The following is a 15,737-nucleotide window of genomic DNA, read 5'->3' as shown; positions in this document are numbered from 1 at the left end:
AAATCACCACAGATAGGTGACTGCAGCCGTGAAATTAAAAGACACTGACTCCTTGGAAGAAAAGCTATGACCAAACTAGACAGCATATTAAAAAACAGAGACATTACTTTGCCAAGAAACATCCATATAGTCAAAGCTATGGCTTTTCCAGTAGTCATGTATGGATGTGAGAGTTGGACTATAAAGAAGGCTGAGTGCAGAAGAATTGATGCTTTTGAACTGTGGTGTTGGAGAAGACTCTCGAGAATCCCTTGGACTGCAAGGAGATCAAACCAGTCAATCCTAAAGGAAATCAATCCTGAATATTCATTAAAAAGACTGATGCTGAAGCTGAAGCTCCAATACTCTGGCCACCTGATGCCAAAAGCCAACTCATTAGAAAAGACCCTGATGCTGGGAAAGATTAAAGGCAGGAGGAGAAAGGGATGACAGAGGATGAGATATTTGGATGGCATCACCAACTCAATGGACATGAGTTTGAGCAAGGTCTGGGAGATGGTGAAGGACAGGGAAGCCTAGCGTGCTGCAGTCCGTTGGGTCACAAAGAATCAGACACAACTGAGTGACTGAACAGCAACTGACAGAATGCTGTGTTAATGAAGTATCTCACAGGATTAGTGGTACTTGGAGGACATTTTGTGGAGAATAATGCTTTAACTAAGACCAAGAGTACAGGTTGATAAGAGAGAAGTTATTTTTATGTAAGTCATGGTAGTTTAGCATAAGGTTGAAACTTGCCATAATAAAAATATAACTGAAATATAACTGAAATGTAACAGAAAGTCAAAGTGGGCAGAGATTGTTTCCAATATTAGTGTTCAGGGGAAACGTTCAATTAAAACGCTGTCAGCATCAAGTAGCAGAAGACCCAACTAAAAATGGCTAAACAAATAAATTTATTAAAGCACAAAGTCCAGAGGTAGAACAATTCCACTATTGGTTAACTCAGTGTTTAACATCATCATCAAAGATGCAAGGTTTTTTTTCTTCTTCTTCTGTTTTTCTGCCTTGCCATTTTCAATATGTTACATAGTCCCCTGAGGTCCCAAGGTGGCCGGCACAGTTCCAGGTGTTGGATGCCAGCGCGCACAGGATGTCAGGACTGATAGAAGAGTACCACGGCTGCACATCAGGCTCTCAGAAAAGAGAGGTTGAAGAGGGGGGATATTAAGTGATGCTACCAAGAAAACATCTCATGCTGCAAGAAGAAAGTGACGCTTCCTGCTAAAGAGCTTTGCAATCATTTTTTGAGTCCATCGCACAAACAGATTGAACGGGGCAAAGTGCACCCAGACACGGGCGCTTAGGTTGAGGGAGATAAGCTGCCATGAACAAGCAAGACGCCGGTGCTCCCCTGAGCCAAACCTCGGTGAGTACTGTCCTGAAAGTTAATTGGGAGTCAGCACAGGACAACAACTATTAATTTTGAAATTAGCGACCTGCTGCTGAGAGCCGGGGCCAGGGCACTGTGGACCTGAGACGCAGGGACGATCAAAGTTGATTATCAGTTTGCTAGTGGATTGAGTGATAGGCTGTCACATGGGCCTCAAACAAGAGGAATGTTGGGAGTGTGCCTTCTGCCAGATCTCAAAAATCCTATTACTATTTTCATAACTGAGTGATCAGGACATTTCAGGGCTTGTTACTAGAGGTATCTGGACTAGGTGAGACCTAGCTCTGTCTCAGATTGATTCTAAGAGTCAAAAGGAGCACAGTTAAAGAAGTCTGTCCTATGGAGGCTCGTTTCTGAATTACAAAAGCTCTTGGTGAACTTTAGGTCCCCATGCAAATAGTAGAGCTGTTATTAGGAGGCAGATTGAATGAGTTCTTGGCATGCATTTTGGAGGACAAAAAAAAATGCACAGAAAAGGGGGCGATGGGAATCCTCTAGTGGTCCAATGGTTAGGGCTCCACGCTCTTACTGCCAAGGTCCTGGGTTTGATGCTGCAGTTGGTGAACTAAGTACCCACAAGTCTCACAGCATGGTTAAACAAACAAACAAACAAACAAAACCTATAAAAAATGGGGGGGATTAAAAGTAAATAAAAAGAAAATAAATGTGGGATAATTTAAATCATAGAAAACAAAGAAAATCTAAGAGAACCATCTCTGGTGTCAGTTTTCTTGCAGATCATTTCCGTTTTTCAGGAGCATCAGAGATGTGGCAGAACTGATGGGTTCTCGTTTTATGAGAACTAATCACGGTGTAACGGTGTATCAGGGCAAAAGCTGCCAGGAGGCATCTCACACGGCAGCCTTGGGAACAGCCCTATTGTCTAGTCGCTTGGAGTTTCAAGGGTTAAGACAGGAGATAACAGGATAAGTGTACCTAGTTCATATTTCATCTCCAAGTGTTGCGGAGTGGTGAGGAAGGAGTGCTATGCTGAAGAGCAAAGTGTTCAAAAACAGAACAGCTCGGCCTACAAAATGATATCAGAAGGAAGTTGCAGGGGAGCACATGAAAGCCAAGGACCTAAAAAGGAAAAGCAGGCATGGGTGGAACGGGGCTGGAAAGGCAACTGACATTTATGGGCATGCAGCTGCTCTGCTAAGTGCTTTCACGCATCAAAACATTTAATCAGGAAGGTATCATTTCAGTTCAGTCCAGTTCAGTTCAGTCGCTCAGTCGTGTCCGACTCTTTGTGACTCCATGAATCATAGCACACCAGGCCTCCCTGTCCATCACCAACTCCCGGAGTCTACTCAAACCCATGTCCATCAAGTCAGTGATGCCATCCAACCATCTCATCCTCTGTTGTCCCCTTCTCCTCCTGCCCTCAATTCCTCCCAGCATCAGGGTCTTTTCCAATGAGTCAACTCTTGGCATGAGGTAGTCAAAGTACTGGAGTTTCAGCTTCAGCATCAGTCCTTCCAGTGAACACCCAGGACTGATCTCCTTTAGGATGGACTGGTTGGATCTCCTTGCAGTCCAAGGGACTCTCAAGAGTCGTCTCCAACACTACAGTTCAAAAGCATCAATTTTTCAGTGCTCAGCTTTCTTCCCAGTCCAACTCTCACATCCATACATGACCACTGGAAAAACCATAACCTTGACCAGATGGACGTTTGTTGGCAAGGCAATGTCTCTGCTTTTTAATATGCTGTCTAGGTTGGTCATAACTTTCCTTCCAAGGAGTAAGCATCTTTTAATTTCATGGCTGCAGTCACCACCTGCAGTGATTTTGGAGCCCCCAAAAATAAAGCCTGACACTGTTTCCACTGTCTCCCCATCTATTTCCCATGAAGTGATGGGACCAGATGCCATGATCTTAGTTTTCTGAATGTTAAGCTTTAAGCCAATTTTTTCACTCTCCTCTTTCACTTTTATCAAGAGGGTTTTTAGTTCCTCTTCACTTTCTGCCATAAGGGTGGTGTCATCTGCATATCTGAGGTTATTGATATTTCTCCCGGCAATCTTGATTCCAGCTTGTGCTTCTTCTCATTTCAAGGCCGTATCAAATAACATTTAGATTTATAAAACAGAATTTATGTTGCAGGCTAAAACCACTGTCAAGTTCTGGAGGAAGAGAGACAATGTCTGCCCAAGAGACAGACAGAGGAAGAACATAGCAACAATTCATCTCAGAATGACCCCTAATAACCCGTCATTGGCCAGGGTTATCAGGAAAGCCCTGGATGTGCTGTGGTCAGAAGGAAAGATTTACGGGGGATCTTACTGAAAAAGCAGGTATTGTGGGATCTGGAGGATTTCTTTCTCCAGGTTTCATGTCACTATTCGGAGAAGGCAATGGCAACCCACTCCAGTACTCTCGCCTGGAAAATCCCATGGACAGAGGAGCCTGGTGGGCTGCAGTCCATGGGGTCACACAGAGTCAGACACAACTGAAGTGACTTAGCAGTAGCAGCAGCATGTCACTGTTGGAGGGGGCTACAGCTTTTTAATCCATCTTTTCCTCTCTAAGAAAGGAGGGATATCTTGTATAATTGATGAGCTTGGGAGAAGTGAAAAGTGCCTATCTCAGCCCCATTCTCCTTCCTCTTTGGAGATCTGCCATCCCTCAGAGCACACATCCTGCCGTGGTACCCACAGGGGAGACTTGGAGACCTGGCGCCACCATGGCCCATCGGGGAGCTAAATCTGAATCAGACTTGCACACTGCACCCTGAGGAATCCATTGTTGCTGCAGTAAACACAATGTCCTCCAAGTCCAGCCAACCCTGTAGCAGGTCCCTGGTCTCCTTACTTACCGCAAGTAATAACAAATCCCCTCCTTTTTACCTTTGGCTCAACATCCGCCAAAAGGTGAGCCCGGTTTTTCAGTAGCAATGCCAATATATCCTTGCATGTGATGTGACACTTGCCCACACTTGCATGGTGTGCACCAGCATCTGATTGTGCATCAGGCAGGGGCACACTCGGCTTCTCTGTCTCGGTGCCTTCACGCAGGGCATTCCCTCCAAATGGAAAGTCCTCTGGCCCATTTTTTCACGTCTATATTCTGACCTGTTCTTCAAGGACTAACCCAAATTTCACCAAATCCATACGTGCTTCTCTAACAGGTTCTATTTAGAGGTTCCCTACCCAACACTCATCCCACTTTCTTCTTTTTCCACAGAGTCTCAATTTTTCTTAGTTCGTAGGTGACGATATACTTCCAATAAGGCAGTGCCTGTGACTATCTGAACCAAACTAGGGAGTGTCATTCCCCTTGCCAGTGACTGATTTAGGAGTGAGCATGCAACTCAGTTTTGGACTTGAGCCATAGAAAGACATTGTCAAGACTGAGAAAATATTTTCCACCCCAACTTTTGATACTCTGGAAACACTCTTTAAAAAAAAAAGAAAAAAAGATTTATTGATTTATTTTTATTTTTGGCTGTGCTGGGTCTTCGTTGCTACACACGCGCTCTCTCTAGTTGTGGAGAGTGAGCGCTGCTCTTCCTTGCAGCGTGCAGGCTCCCCATTGCGGGGGCTCCTCCCATTGCGGGGGCTCCTCCCATTGCGGAGGCTCCTCCCATTGTGCGGGGGCTCCTCCCATTGCAGAGGCTCCTCCCATTGTGCGGGGGCTCCTCCCATTGCGGGGGCTCCTCCCATTGTGCGGGGGCTCCTCCCATTGCGGGGGCTCCTCTCATTGCGGAGGCTCCTCCCATTGTGGGGGCTCCTCCCATTGTGCGGGCTCCTCCCATTGTGCGGGGGCTCCTCCCATTGCAGAGGCTCCTCCCATTGAGGGGGCTCCTCCCATTGTGCGGGGGCTCCTCCCATTGCGGGGGCTCCTCTCATTGCGGAGGCTCCTCCCATTGTGGGGGCTCCTCCCATTGTGCGGGCTCCTCCCATTGTGCGGGGGCTCCTCCCATTGCAGAGGCTCCTCCCATTGCAGGGGCTCCTCCCATTGCAGAGGCTCCTCCCATTGCAGAGGCTCCTCCCATTGCAGAGGCTCCTCCCATTGCAGAGGCTCCTCCCACTGCGGGGGCTCCTCCCATTGCGGGGGCTCCTCCCATTGCGGAGCGTGGGCTCTAGAAACACAGGCCTTAGAAGGTGCAGTGCATGGGCTCATTAGTTGTGACACATGGGCTTACTTGCTTCGTAGCATGTGGGATCTTCCCGGACCAGGGGTCAAAGTAGTGTCCGTTGCATTGCATTCTTAACCACTGGACCACCAGGGAAGCCCCCTCTGGAAATGTTTTTTATTAAAACTTCTTCAATGCTAGAAGTTTCTCTTTCAGCAGCATTTTAACCTCCCTCCTTTTTCTCTCGGTAAACCACCCTGTCTTCTTTCCTTTTCTTGTATTCTTGAGGACATTCTGTTTTATTCTTCCTTGCCCTCCCTTGACTTTCTTTTTTCATAACTCCTGACTTCATTTTGCCTACCACCAACCCTTCACCCTGCACCAATTAAATGTATTCCAGTGAATTCTCTCCTAGAAATATCTGTTTTGGTTTGTGAATCCTTTGGCTCTACTCTCCTGCTTGAAAGATTTCTACGCATTATACATTCACACATTCCACCTCTTGGATACTTTTTATTTCCTTCCTTTTAAGAAGTGTACCACTGTTTTCAGACAGGATTCACTTTAGCAATTTTAGGTCTTTATCTTTCACTTTACATCTGACAATGTCTAACTTTTCTTGCATGCAAATTATATCAATTCACCAACTTACTCCCCTTTCACTATAAAATACAAATGGCCAAACTACAATAAATAAGTAATCTTTAATCTCATTTAAAATCCCGATTCTAAATATTTGGTTTCATGGATCACTTCATTAATGCAAGTCCTTCTGCTACCAACCCTCCTGAGTGGATCTCCACCAAGGGTCCTTCTGCCCAGAGTTGCTCAGGCAGATAGAATAAGACTGAGTTTGATACAGAAGCAAAGGAAAACTTTCTTCTCGGATAAAAGTATGGGGAGATACAAGCTTGTGCTCTAGAGAACACACTCCCTCCCCACCCCTCACAGGCCTTGGCAGGGCTTCTTCACAGGATGCTGGTCTGCAGGGAGGGGGCGGAGTTCTGGCCTTCCTTCACTTGAATGTTGCTCACAGTTTCACCCTCATCTTGCATTGCAGTGTCTAGAGCAGCTTCTGCACATGGCCTGCTGAGCCTGAATGTCTGTGCAGCTTTTTCATAAGAGGAACTCTGGTCTGAAATGAAGTGTGCAAGGCCCCCTGCACACCACCACTATGAGCAAGTGACACTAAACTCAGCACAAAGAAGGAGGAAAAAAAATGTTAGACCTTATTTTTTACCCAGGTTCTATTTTTATTTCTCAGGAATTGCTAATGGGCTCTGCCGGTGACACTTTCACTTTTGCCCAAAGTTATGTTTAAAATTTTGTTCTAAACCCCCTTCCTGGTCTCAGTAGGAATGGCTCCCAAAACATAAGAACCTGAGATCATTTCCTCTTCTAGCTTTCTTTATGCATTATGGGTAGAGGTGTTTCTTCCTAATTCACATGGCAATCCCATATTCATGGAAGTAGGGTAATGAACAGATAGATGTATTAGTATCTTTATTTCACCAGCTTTCCCATGCCTTTCTGCCCCTTGCCTGCTGGGACAAAGTAAATGACAATCTTTTTCTAAGAGAGAGAACAATTAGAGATGGGAGCCCCTGGTAAAAGTTGCAGAAAGGGTCTAGCAGAGAAGCCAAGGTGATTCATAGAATAAAAATCTGGGTGAGAAGGAGAGAAGATTCTGAAAAAAAATTAAAGGGGAGGAGGAATGGGGGAGGGGGTGCAAAAGACAGAAAGAGATTTGTGTTCAAGAGGCCCTAGAACATCCTCCATCATGAGAAAACTAAGGAGGAAAAGAATGACTTTTGAGAAGCTCTTGGGAAGAAACTGCCGGCAGTGTAAGCCCATGTGAAAAATGAGAAGCCAATAGTTTTGCTCCTGGTATCATCTTTTCATCTATTTCGATTAAAAGTAAAAAAAAAAAACACTGGAGATCTAATCAGCATAGAAAGAAATTGTCCTCCCCACCAAATCCTAAATTTCTATGAATGTATGAGACTTAGTTTCATTATTTTTAACAATGAAATTTTCCCTTAGTGTGTAATCTGCCTTCAGGTATTTGCTGAAGTCATCATGGATAACTCAGTGTCAAAAATATTATTTCTTCCATCTTTAACTCTTCCATCCCTTTGATGTATTTAATTTAAAAAGAGTGGAGTATATTAATGTGGCTTCCCTGGTAGGTCAGACAGTAAAGAATCTGCCTGCAATGTGGGAGACCTAGGTTCAATCCCTGGGTTGGGAAGATTTCCTGGGGAAGGAAATGGCAACCCACTCCAGTATTCTTGCCTGGAAAATCCCATGGACAGAGGAGCCTACAAGAAAACATATACATGATTTACAAAGAAAATATGGGTATATTCGGAGGGCAAGTGCTTAAAATTTTTTGTTGATGGGGTTCATAGTCAAAATTATTGAAAGTCCACTCCTTTATATCCTATACTAGGTGCAGGTCCAGTACCCACTGTGTAGCCAGGACTCCCCTGGTGCTTTGCTTTCTGAAAAAGAAGTGGCATGGGGACATTAGATAATTAAGAGGCAATGAAACATGAAGAGATGCTTCCCTGACCCTCCTATTTAAAATACTAACCCATGCCAGTCTCTATGCCTCTCCTACCATGATTTCTCTCTTTAGCACTTATCACTTATCATATTCTATTAAATTCCCTTACTCCATTTGTATCTATTTCCCTCCTACTAAGCTGTGAACTCTTTCAAGGCAGATTTTTTTCCCCTGCTTTGTTAATTGCTATATTTCTGGTGCCTGGAACATTTCCTGGCACATAGTAGACCCTCAATTAATGTTGGTTGAATGAAAGCATAAAATATCTATTCATCTCTGAGAAGCAGTTCCAAGAACACTCAGGTTGGTAGGTTTGGTAGCAGTTTTTTAAATTTTTATTTGTTTATTTTTGGCTGTGCTGGGTCTTCATTGCTGCGAAGGCTTTTCTCTAATTGCAGAGTGGAGGCTACTTTCTAGCTGGGATGTGTGGACTTGTGTGGATGGCTTCTCTTGTTGCTGAGCATGAGCTCTAGGGCATGTGGCTTCAGTAATTATGACTCCTGCATTCTACAGCACAGGCTCAATAGTGGCACATGGGCAACTAATTGCTCCATGGCATGTGGGATCTTCCCAGACCAGGGATTGAACCCATGTCTCCTGCATTGGTAGGAGGATTCTTTACCACTGAGCCACCAGGGAAGCCCAATCTGACAGCAATTTTAAGCCACTGAATCTTCAGCAGGATAAGCCTTATGTTGATAAAGTTGCCAAGATGGGAAGTCTTCCCTGCTTTATTTCCATCTCGTTCGGCCACATTCTTATACTGCTTCCCTGCTGCCAAGAAGGGATGTCATGTTCCCCCTGACCCACCCCCGCTTGGTGCAGGGCTCATGTGCTATACTTCTATCCCTCCTCCCTGCCCCCTGATTCGCACACACCTTAGGTTTCTGTTTCAAATATCATTTCTAAGTGAATTTGTACGCTGCACTGAGCCATGGCTGATTGTTGATCAGGTCCATACCTGCATCACGACTTATAACTAATGAAGGAATGCCCCAGCTGGGGAGCCTGACTCTAATGGGAGCATTTCAGAATCCTGAGCAGAGAAGTCTTTGGTACTTCAGGGTTTCTTCAAATCACCCTTTTGGGGCAACTGCCTTGGGGTCAGCCTTCACCCTTACTGATGTACAGATCACCCCATTCTTGCTGCTCTTAGGTTTCCAGGAGTTGCTGAGTTGAGAAATGGGCTAGTGATAATGATCAGTAGGCACTGGATGGGTGCTCCTTGCCCTCCAGTGAGTCTTTCAATGGAGGAGCTGGGTCTGAGATCCAGATGGTTTTGTGCTCTGGGTGGTTGGTGTCAACAGAGGCAGACAAAGAGGCTTTTGCTGTGCTTCCTTCTGCTCTAGTTGGTACGAGTGTTGCAGACACTAATCAGGACTGAACAAACGTGGTGTTCCCTAACTCAAATCTTAGGGAGAAGACATTTAAAATCTCCACAAGCCTAAAACCCAGAGACTTGTTTTCCTAGCACATGCTAGGTTTCTAAATAAAGCAACAGATGTTTGGTTTTTGCCTCTTTCTTTCCTGTTCATGGCTTCCTAATGTGGGTGATATTAACCAAGTGTGACAGGTTTCAGATTTTTATTTATAGCAGTGGAAAACGGCTTTTATGTGTTTCCAGAGTTCTGGGCCTGTGAGGCTGTCTTTCTACAGCCTCAGCTTAAAATCCTGAAGATTGAATGCAAGAATCTTGAAGGCTCTAGAAATCAGAAGTTGCATTCCAAGGGTGGGAGACAGCATGAGGAGTCAGGCGGGATTTTTAAATCTTTATTTCCAATGTCTAGCATGATGCCTGGCATAGAATATATCTTCTATAAATCTTTGTTGAAAGTTGCATGAATGAATGAATAGTATAGCAGATTTGAGAAAACCATATTTGGAGCTAGTTGTAGTTGCTACTTTACAAAATTACCATATGACTCCAAAGATTTATATTTTCCATATCTTGCTCAGTTCAGTTCAGTCGCTCAGTCAGGTTTGACTTTGCAACCCCATGGACTACAGCACGCCAGGCTTCCCCATCCATCACCAACTCCTGGAGCCTACTCAGACTCATGTCTGTTGAGTCAGTGATGCCATCCAACCATCTCATCCTCTGTCGTCCCCTTCTGCCTTCAACCTTTCCCAGCGTCAGGGTGTTTTCCAAAGAGTCACTTCTTCACATCAGGATGCCAAAGCATTGGAGCTTCAGCTTCAGCATCAGTCTTTCCGTGAATATTCAGGACTGATTTCCTTTAGGATTGACTGGTTTGATCTCCTTGCAGTCCAAGGGATTCTCAAGAGTCTTCTCCAACACCACAGTTCAAAAGCATCAATTCTTCGGTGCTCAGCTTTCTTTATAGTCCAACTCTCACATCCGTACATGACTATCAGAAAAACCATAGCTTTGACTATATGGACCTTTGCTGGCAAAATAATGTCTCTGCTTTTTAATATGCTGGCTAGTTTAGTCATAGCTTTTCTTCCCAAGGAGCCAGTGTCTTAATTTCAAGGCTGCAGTCACCATCTGTGGTGATTTTGGAGCCCAAGAAAATAAAGTCTCTCACTGTTTCCATTGTTTACCCACCTATTTGCCATGAAGTGATGGGACCAGATTCCATGATCTTTATTTTTTGAATGTAGAGTTTTAAGCCAGCTTTTTCACTCTCCTCCTTCACTTTCATTAAGAGGCTCTTTAGTTCTTCTTTACTTTCTGCCATAAGGGTGGTGTCATCTGCATATCTGAGGTTATTGATATTTCTCCCAGCAATCTTCATTTCAGCTTGTGCTTCATCCAGCCTAGCATTTCTCAATGTATACTCTGCATATAAGTTAAATAAGCAGCGTGACAACATAAGCCTTGAAGTACTCCTTTCCCAGTTTGGAACCAGTCTGTTGTTCCATGTCTGGTTCTACCTGTTGCTTCTTGACCTGCATACAGATTTCTCAGGAGGCAGGTAAGGTGATCTGGTATTCCCATCTCTTTCACAATTTTCCACAGTTCGTTGTGATGCACACAGTCAAAGGCTTTGGCATAGTCAATAAAGCAGAAGTAGATGTTTTTCTGGAACTCTCTTGCTATTTCTATTACCCAACGGATGTTGGCAATTTGGTCTCTGGTTCCTCTGCCTTTTCTAAATCCAGTTTGAACATCTGGAAGTTCTCGGTTCACGTACTGTTGAAGCCTGGCTTGGAGAATTTTGAGCATTACTTTGCTAGCATGTGAGATGAGTGCAATTGTGCTTTATCTTGCTAAAGATCCATAAAAATGAAACTCCTTTAGCAGTCTTTTGTGGTGGTTGTTTCATTGCTAAGTTATGTCCAACCCGTTTGCAACCCCCATGGACTGTAGCCTCCCAGGCTCCTCTATTCAGGGGATTTCTCAGGCCAGAATATTGGAGTGGGTTGCCATTTCCTTTTCCAGGGGGTCTTTCTGACCCAGAGACTGAATCTGCATCTCCTGCATTGCAGGCAAATTCTTTACCTCTGAGCCATCAAGGAAGCCCTTAGCACTTTTTACCCAAAACATATTAACTATTAGACTATGATTCTCTCCCTATGCAAAGCTCTTAATTTTTTGAGACCTAACTTTTACCATCTTATTCTTATTTAAATTTCAGTCATAGGGATGTCCTCTTAGCTGTTTCTATGCAGTTACTACAGTATACCTTTCTTTCTTGATAGAACAGATATGGAAGTATAACAAAATAAAAGGAGAAAAGTCAGGGCATATTTCTTTTTTCTGTTTCATAAGCTACTCATGCCCATGAGATTTTCTGCCTTAGAATCATTCTACTGGTCTATTAAATATGTTCTCTTGCCTGGGGCCAGTATTCCTGAGAAGGGAAAAGTTACCTAAAATCTTCTTAGCAAGTTGTAGAATGTTGAATAATAAATTATGAATACCCTTCTGGCCTGACCCTCATTATGTTTACATACCCTCTGGAAGTGCATAATCTTCACATTTTTTACTTCAAGTATTAAGGGAGGGCAATTAATCTTTTCAAGGATTCAAACAAAATGCCATGCAATTTCCACATCTTGGTCTCCATCATGTGTCAGCAGTGGGTTGTTAGTGATTTTTGCCTGCATTGGATCTACTTTATTAAGCTTCACAGAATGAATAGCAGCTATTAAGATGGTACCAGTAGAGATCAGGAGACTAGGATAGAATGGCTGAGTGAGCAGGAAACCATACAGCAGAGAGAAATCATGGCAGTAAGGGAAGTAAGTGGTGGGCATGGGAAAAGGTGAAAGGATAATATTTAAAAGAGGATATACTGATCCTCATACAAATGTAACATGATGATATATCAGAAATTTTAACTCACTACTTAGTGAAGGAACCAGTAAGATGTTACCACTGGCTCAAATATTTGACTTACAGAGATTTATATTTCTTACTGGAAAAAATCCATTTACCTAACTGTATGATCTTGGGCAGATTAGTTGGCTATTGAGATGTTACTTCATTTTTAAATCAAGGGGGAAAATATCAGACCTACCCAGGTCATGAAATTCTTAGAAAATCAATTGAAAAAATATAACACTTTGAAAATATAGCATCCTGAGTGCATGTTTGTTTTCCCTATTATTGGGTTTTGAAAGTAAAAGTAAATGTTGGAAGCATGATATTTAATGGAATGGGCCATAGAATGCATCAAGACAAAAAGAAACACACACACACACACACACACACACACACACACACACGTTTATTTTCCCCAGTATAGAGCCTTAACTTCTGAGAAAAGAAAGTATCTGAAAACTGAAAGGCCCCACAGGAACACTAACAACATCTCAGAATTCTTCAACCCAAATAAAAGATGAAAAAGTGAAGTTGATGATAAGCGTCAGTGGCTTTTGATTCTCAGGATCTCTAGAGTTTAACTCGTGGTGCTCCCTGGGAAAGCTTCTGATTCTGATCTGGTTATCTCTCCCCTCTTTGGCTCAGTGATAGGCTCAGTCAGCAGCTGGAGTGGAGTCCGCAGCCCTCAACCCAGATGGTGGGGTTGTTCCTGTGGTTTGAAAGAGGGTTCTAAAGGTGTAGAGAACTTTAATAGGCATCTTATTAAACTAAGCACGGAAGGCACTGGCTTAACTCTTCATAGCCCTTCAGTCTATTCCATCTTGGGAAAGTTCTGCATTACTTGGTCTGGTGGAATCACCAATTCTATTTTTAGCCCCCATATATTATACATGATAAATATAAAAGGATTTCATTTTTTTTTCTGATGAAAGAAGCTTTTATTCCGGCATAGGAGAATCATAACGTTTAGTAAAAACAGTGTAAATTCACCCTATTTTCATTAAATGCTTTTGGATTTGTTTTGTTTAAGTGAAAGAAGTCATGAAGAAAAATGGGTACAGTTTTATCCTAGCAGCTAGTGACTGAACTGTGTAATTAGAAAAAGCATTCTGTTCAAGACAGACAAGTTGTGGGACTTCCCTGGTGGTCCAGTGGCTAAGACTTCACACTTCCAATGCAGGAGGTCCAGGTTCGATCCCTGGTCAGGGACCTAAATTCCACGTGCCGCAAGAAAGATCCTACATGCTGCAACTAAGACCTGGCACAACCAAATAAATAAATTAAAAAAAAAAAAAGATAAATTGTAGAAAGTTGCCCCTACTGGACATGGCAGTTGAGACCAGAGCTGTGGCCTGGCCCCAGAAGTAGATGGGGCATTCAGCCCCCAACTGCTTCCTTCTTACCTCCTACTGGAAGGAGCCCAAATGACACAATCTACTCCACTATGCTAAGCAGTCTATTTCTTAAACACTCAATCTTTTTAGAAGGTCAAGAGTGGGAGATGGAGGGTTATATAAATAAAAACTATCTTTTCTTCCTTTCTCAATACTATGACTAGCACACTTGAAAATGCCAAATAGTGGTAACAAAAGAGATGATACTGTACCCTGAAGAGGAGGGACAGGTGAGGGAAGTGTCAGAGGGCTGGAGGATGAACAAACCTCATGAGGACAGGGATGTAGGCTTTGAAATGAGTTCTAGTGAAGGGAGGTGGCAGGAAGAGAGAGGCTGTTGTAGGAATAGTTTGGGCCAAAGCTCAGAAGTGATGAAGAGAGAAAGGTCAGGTTCACTGGCGAGGAGTAGACTTGAACCTAACAGCAGAGAGGGGCAAGCTAGACAGTGAGTGCCTTGAAAATATGGCTAAGTCTTCAATCTAGCATCCCCACTGTTTAGCAAGGTGCCTGGTTCAATATATTTACTCAATAGATTGACTGATTAATTAATAGATTTTAAGCTATGTCAGGTTAATCTAAAGAGCCTAACAGCACAGTCAAAGCAATGGCAGGTGAAGTCATTCCCTACCCTTGCTTTTACTTTTTTTTAATTAATTAATTTATTTTAATTGGAGACTAATTACTTTACAATATTGTGATGGTTTTTGCCATACATTGACATGAATCATCCATGGGTGTACATGTGTTCCCCAGTCCTGAACCCTCATGCCACCTCCCTCCCCATCCCGTCCCTCTAGGTTGTCCCAATGCACTGGTTTTGAGTGCCCTGTTTCATGCATCGAACTTGGATGGTCATCTATTTCACATATGGTAATATACATGTTTCAATGCTATTCTCTCAAATCATCCCACCCTCACCTTCTCCCACAGAGTCCAAAAGTCTGTTGTTTATATCTATGTCTCTTTTGCTGTCTCGTATATAAGGTTGTCATTACCATCTTTCTAAATTCCATGTATAATCATTAATATACTGTATTGGTGTTTTTCTTTCTGACTTATTTCACTCTGTATAATGGCTCCAGTTTCATCCACCTCATTAGAACTGATTCAAATGTGTTCTTTTTAATAGCTGAGTAATATTCCATTGTGTATATGTACCACAGCTTTCTTATCCATTCATCTGCCAGTGGACATCTAGGTTGCTTCCATGTCCTAGCTATTGTAAACAGTGCTGCAATGAACATCGGGATACCTGTGTCTCTTTCTGTTTTTCTCCATGTGTATGCCCAGCAATAGGATTGCTGGGTCATATGACAGTTCTGTTTCCAGGTTTTAAGGAATCTCCACACTGTTGTCCATAGTGGCTGTACTAGTTTGCATTCCCACCAGTGTAAGAGGGTTCCCTTTTCTCCACACCCTCTCCAGCATTTATTGCTCGTAGGCATCTTGATAGCAGCCATTCTGACCGGTATGAGATGGTACCTCATTGTGGTTTTGATTTGTATTTCTCTGATGATGAGTGATGTTGAGCATCTTTTCATGTGTTTGCTAGCCATCTGTATGTCTTCTTTGGAGAAATGTCTGTTTAGTTCTTTGGCACATTTTTTTATTGGGTCATTTATTTTTTTGGTATTGAGCTGCATGAGCTGCTTGTATATTTTTGAGATTAATTCTTTGTCAGTTGCTTGATTTGTTATTATTTTCTCCTATTCTGAGGGCTGTCTTTTCACCTTGCTTACAGTTTCCTTCATTGTGCAAAAGCTTTTAAGTTTAATTAGGTCCCATCTGTTTATTTTTGCTTTTATTTCCATTACTCTGGGAGGTGGGTATCGAGGATCTTGCTGTGATTTATGTCAGAGAGTGTTCTGCCTATGTTTTTCCTCTAGAAGTTTTATAGTTTCTGGTCTTACATTTAGATCTTTAATCCATTTTGAGTTTACTTCTGTGTGTGGTGTTAGAAAGTTTTCTAGTTTCATTCTTTTACAGGTGGTTGACCAGTTTTCCCAGCATCATT

Source organism: Odocoileus virginianus, chromosome 6 (assembly GCF_023699985.2).
Source record: "Odocoileus virginianus isolate 20LAN1187 ecotype Illinois chromosome 6, Ovbor_1.2, whole genome shotgun sequence".
NCBI classification, from domain to species: domain Eukaryota; kingdom Metazoa; phylum Chordata; class Mammalia; order Artiodactyla; family Cervidae; genus Odocoileus; species Odocoileus virginianus.
Note: the sequence above shows the minus strand (reverse complement) of the source record.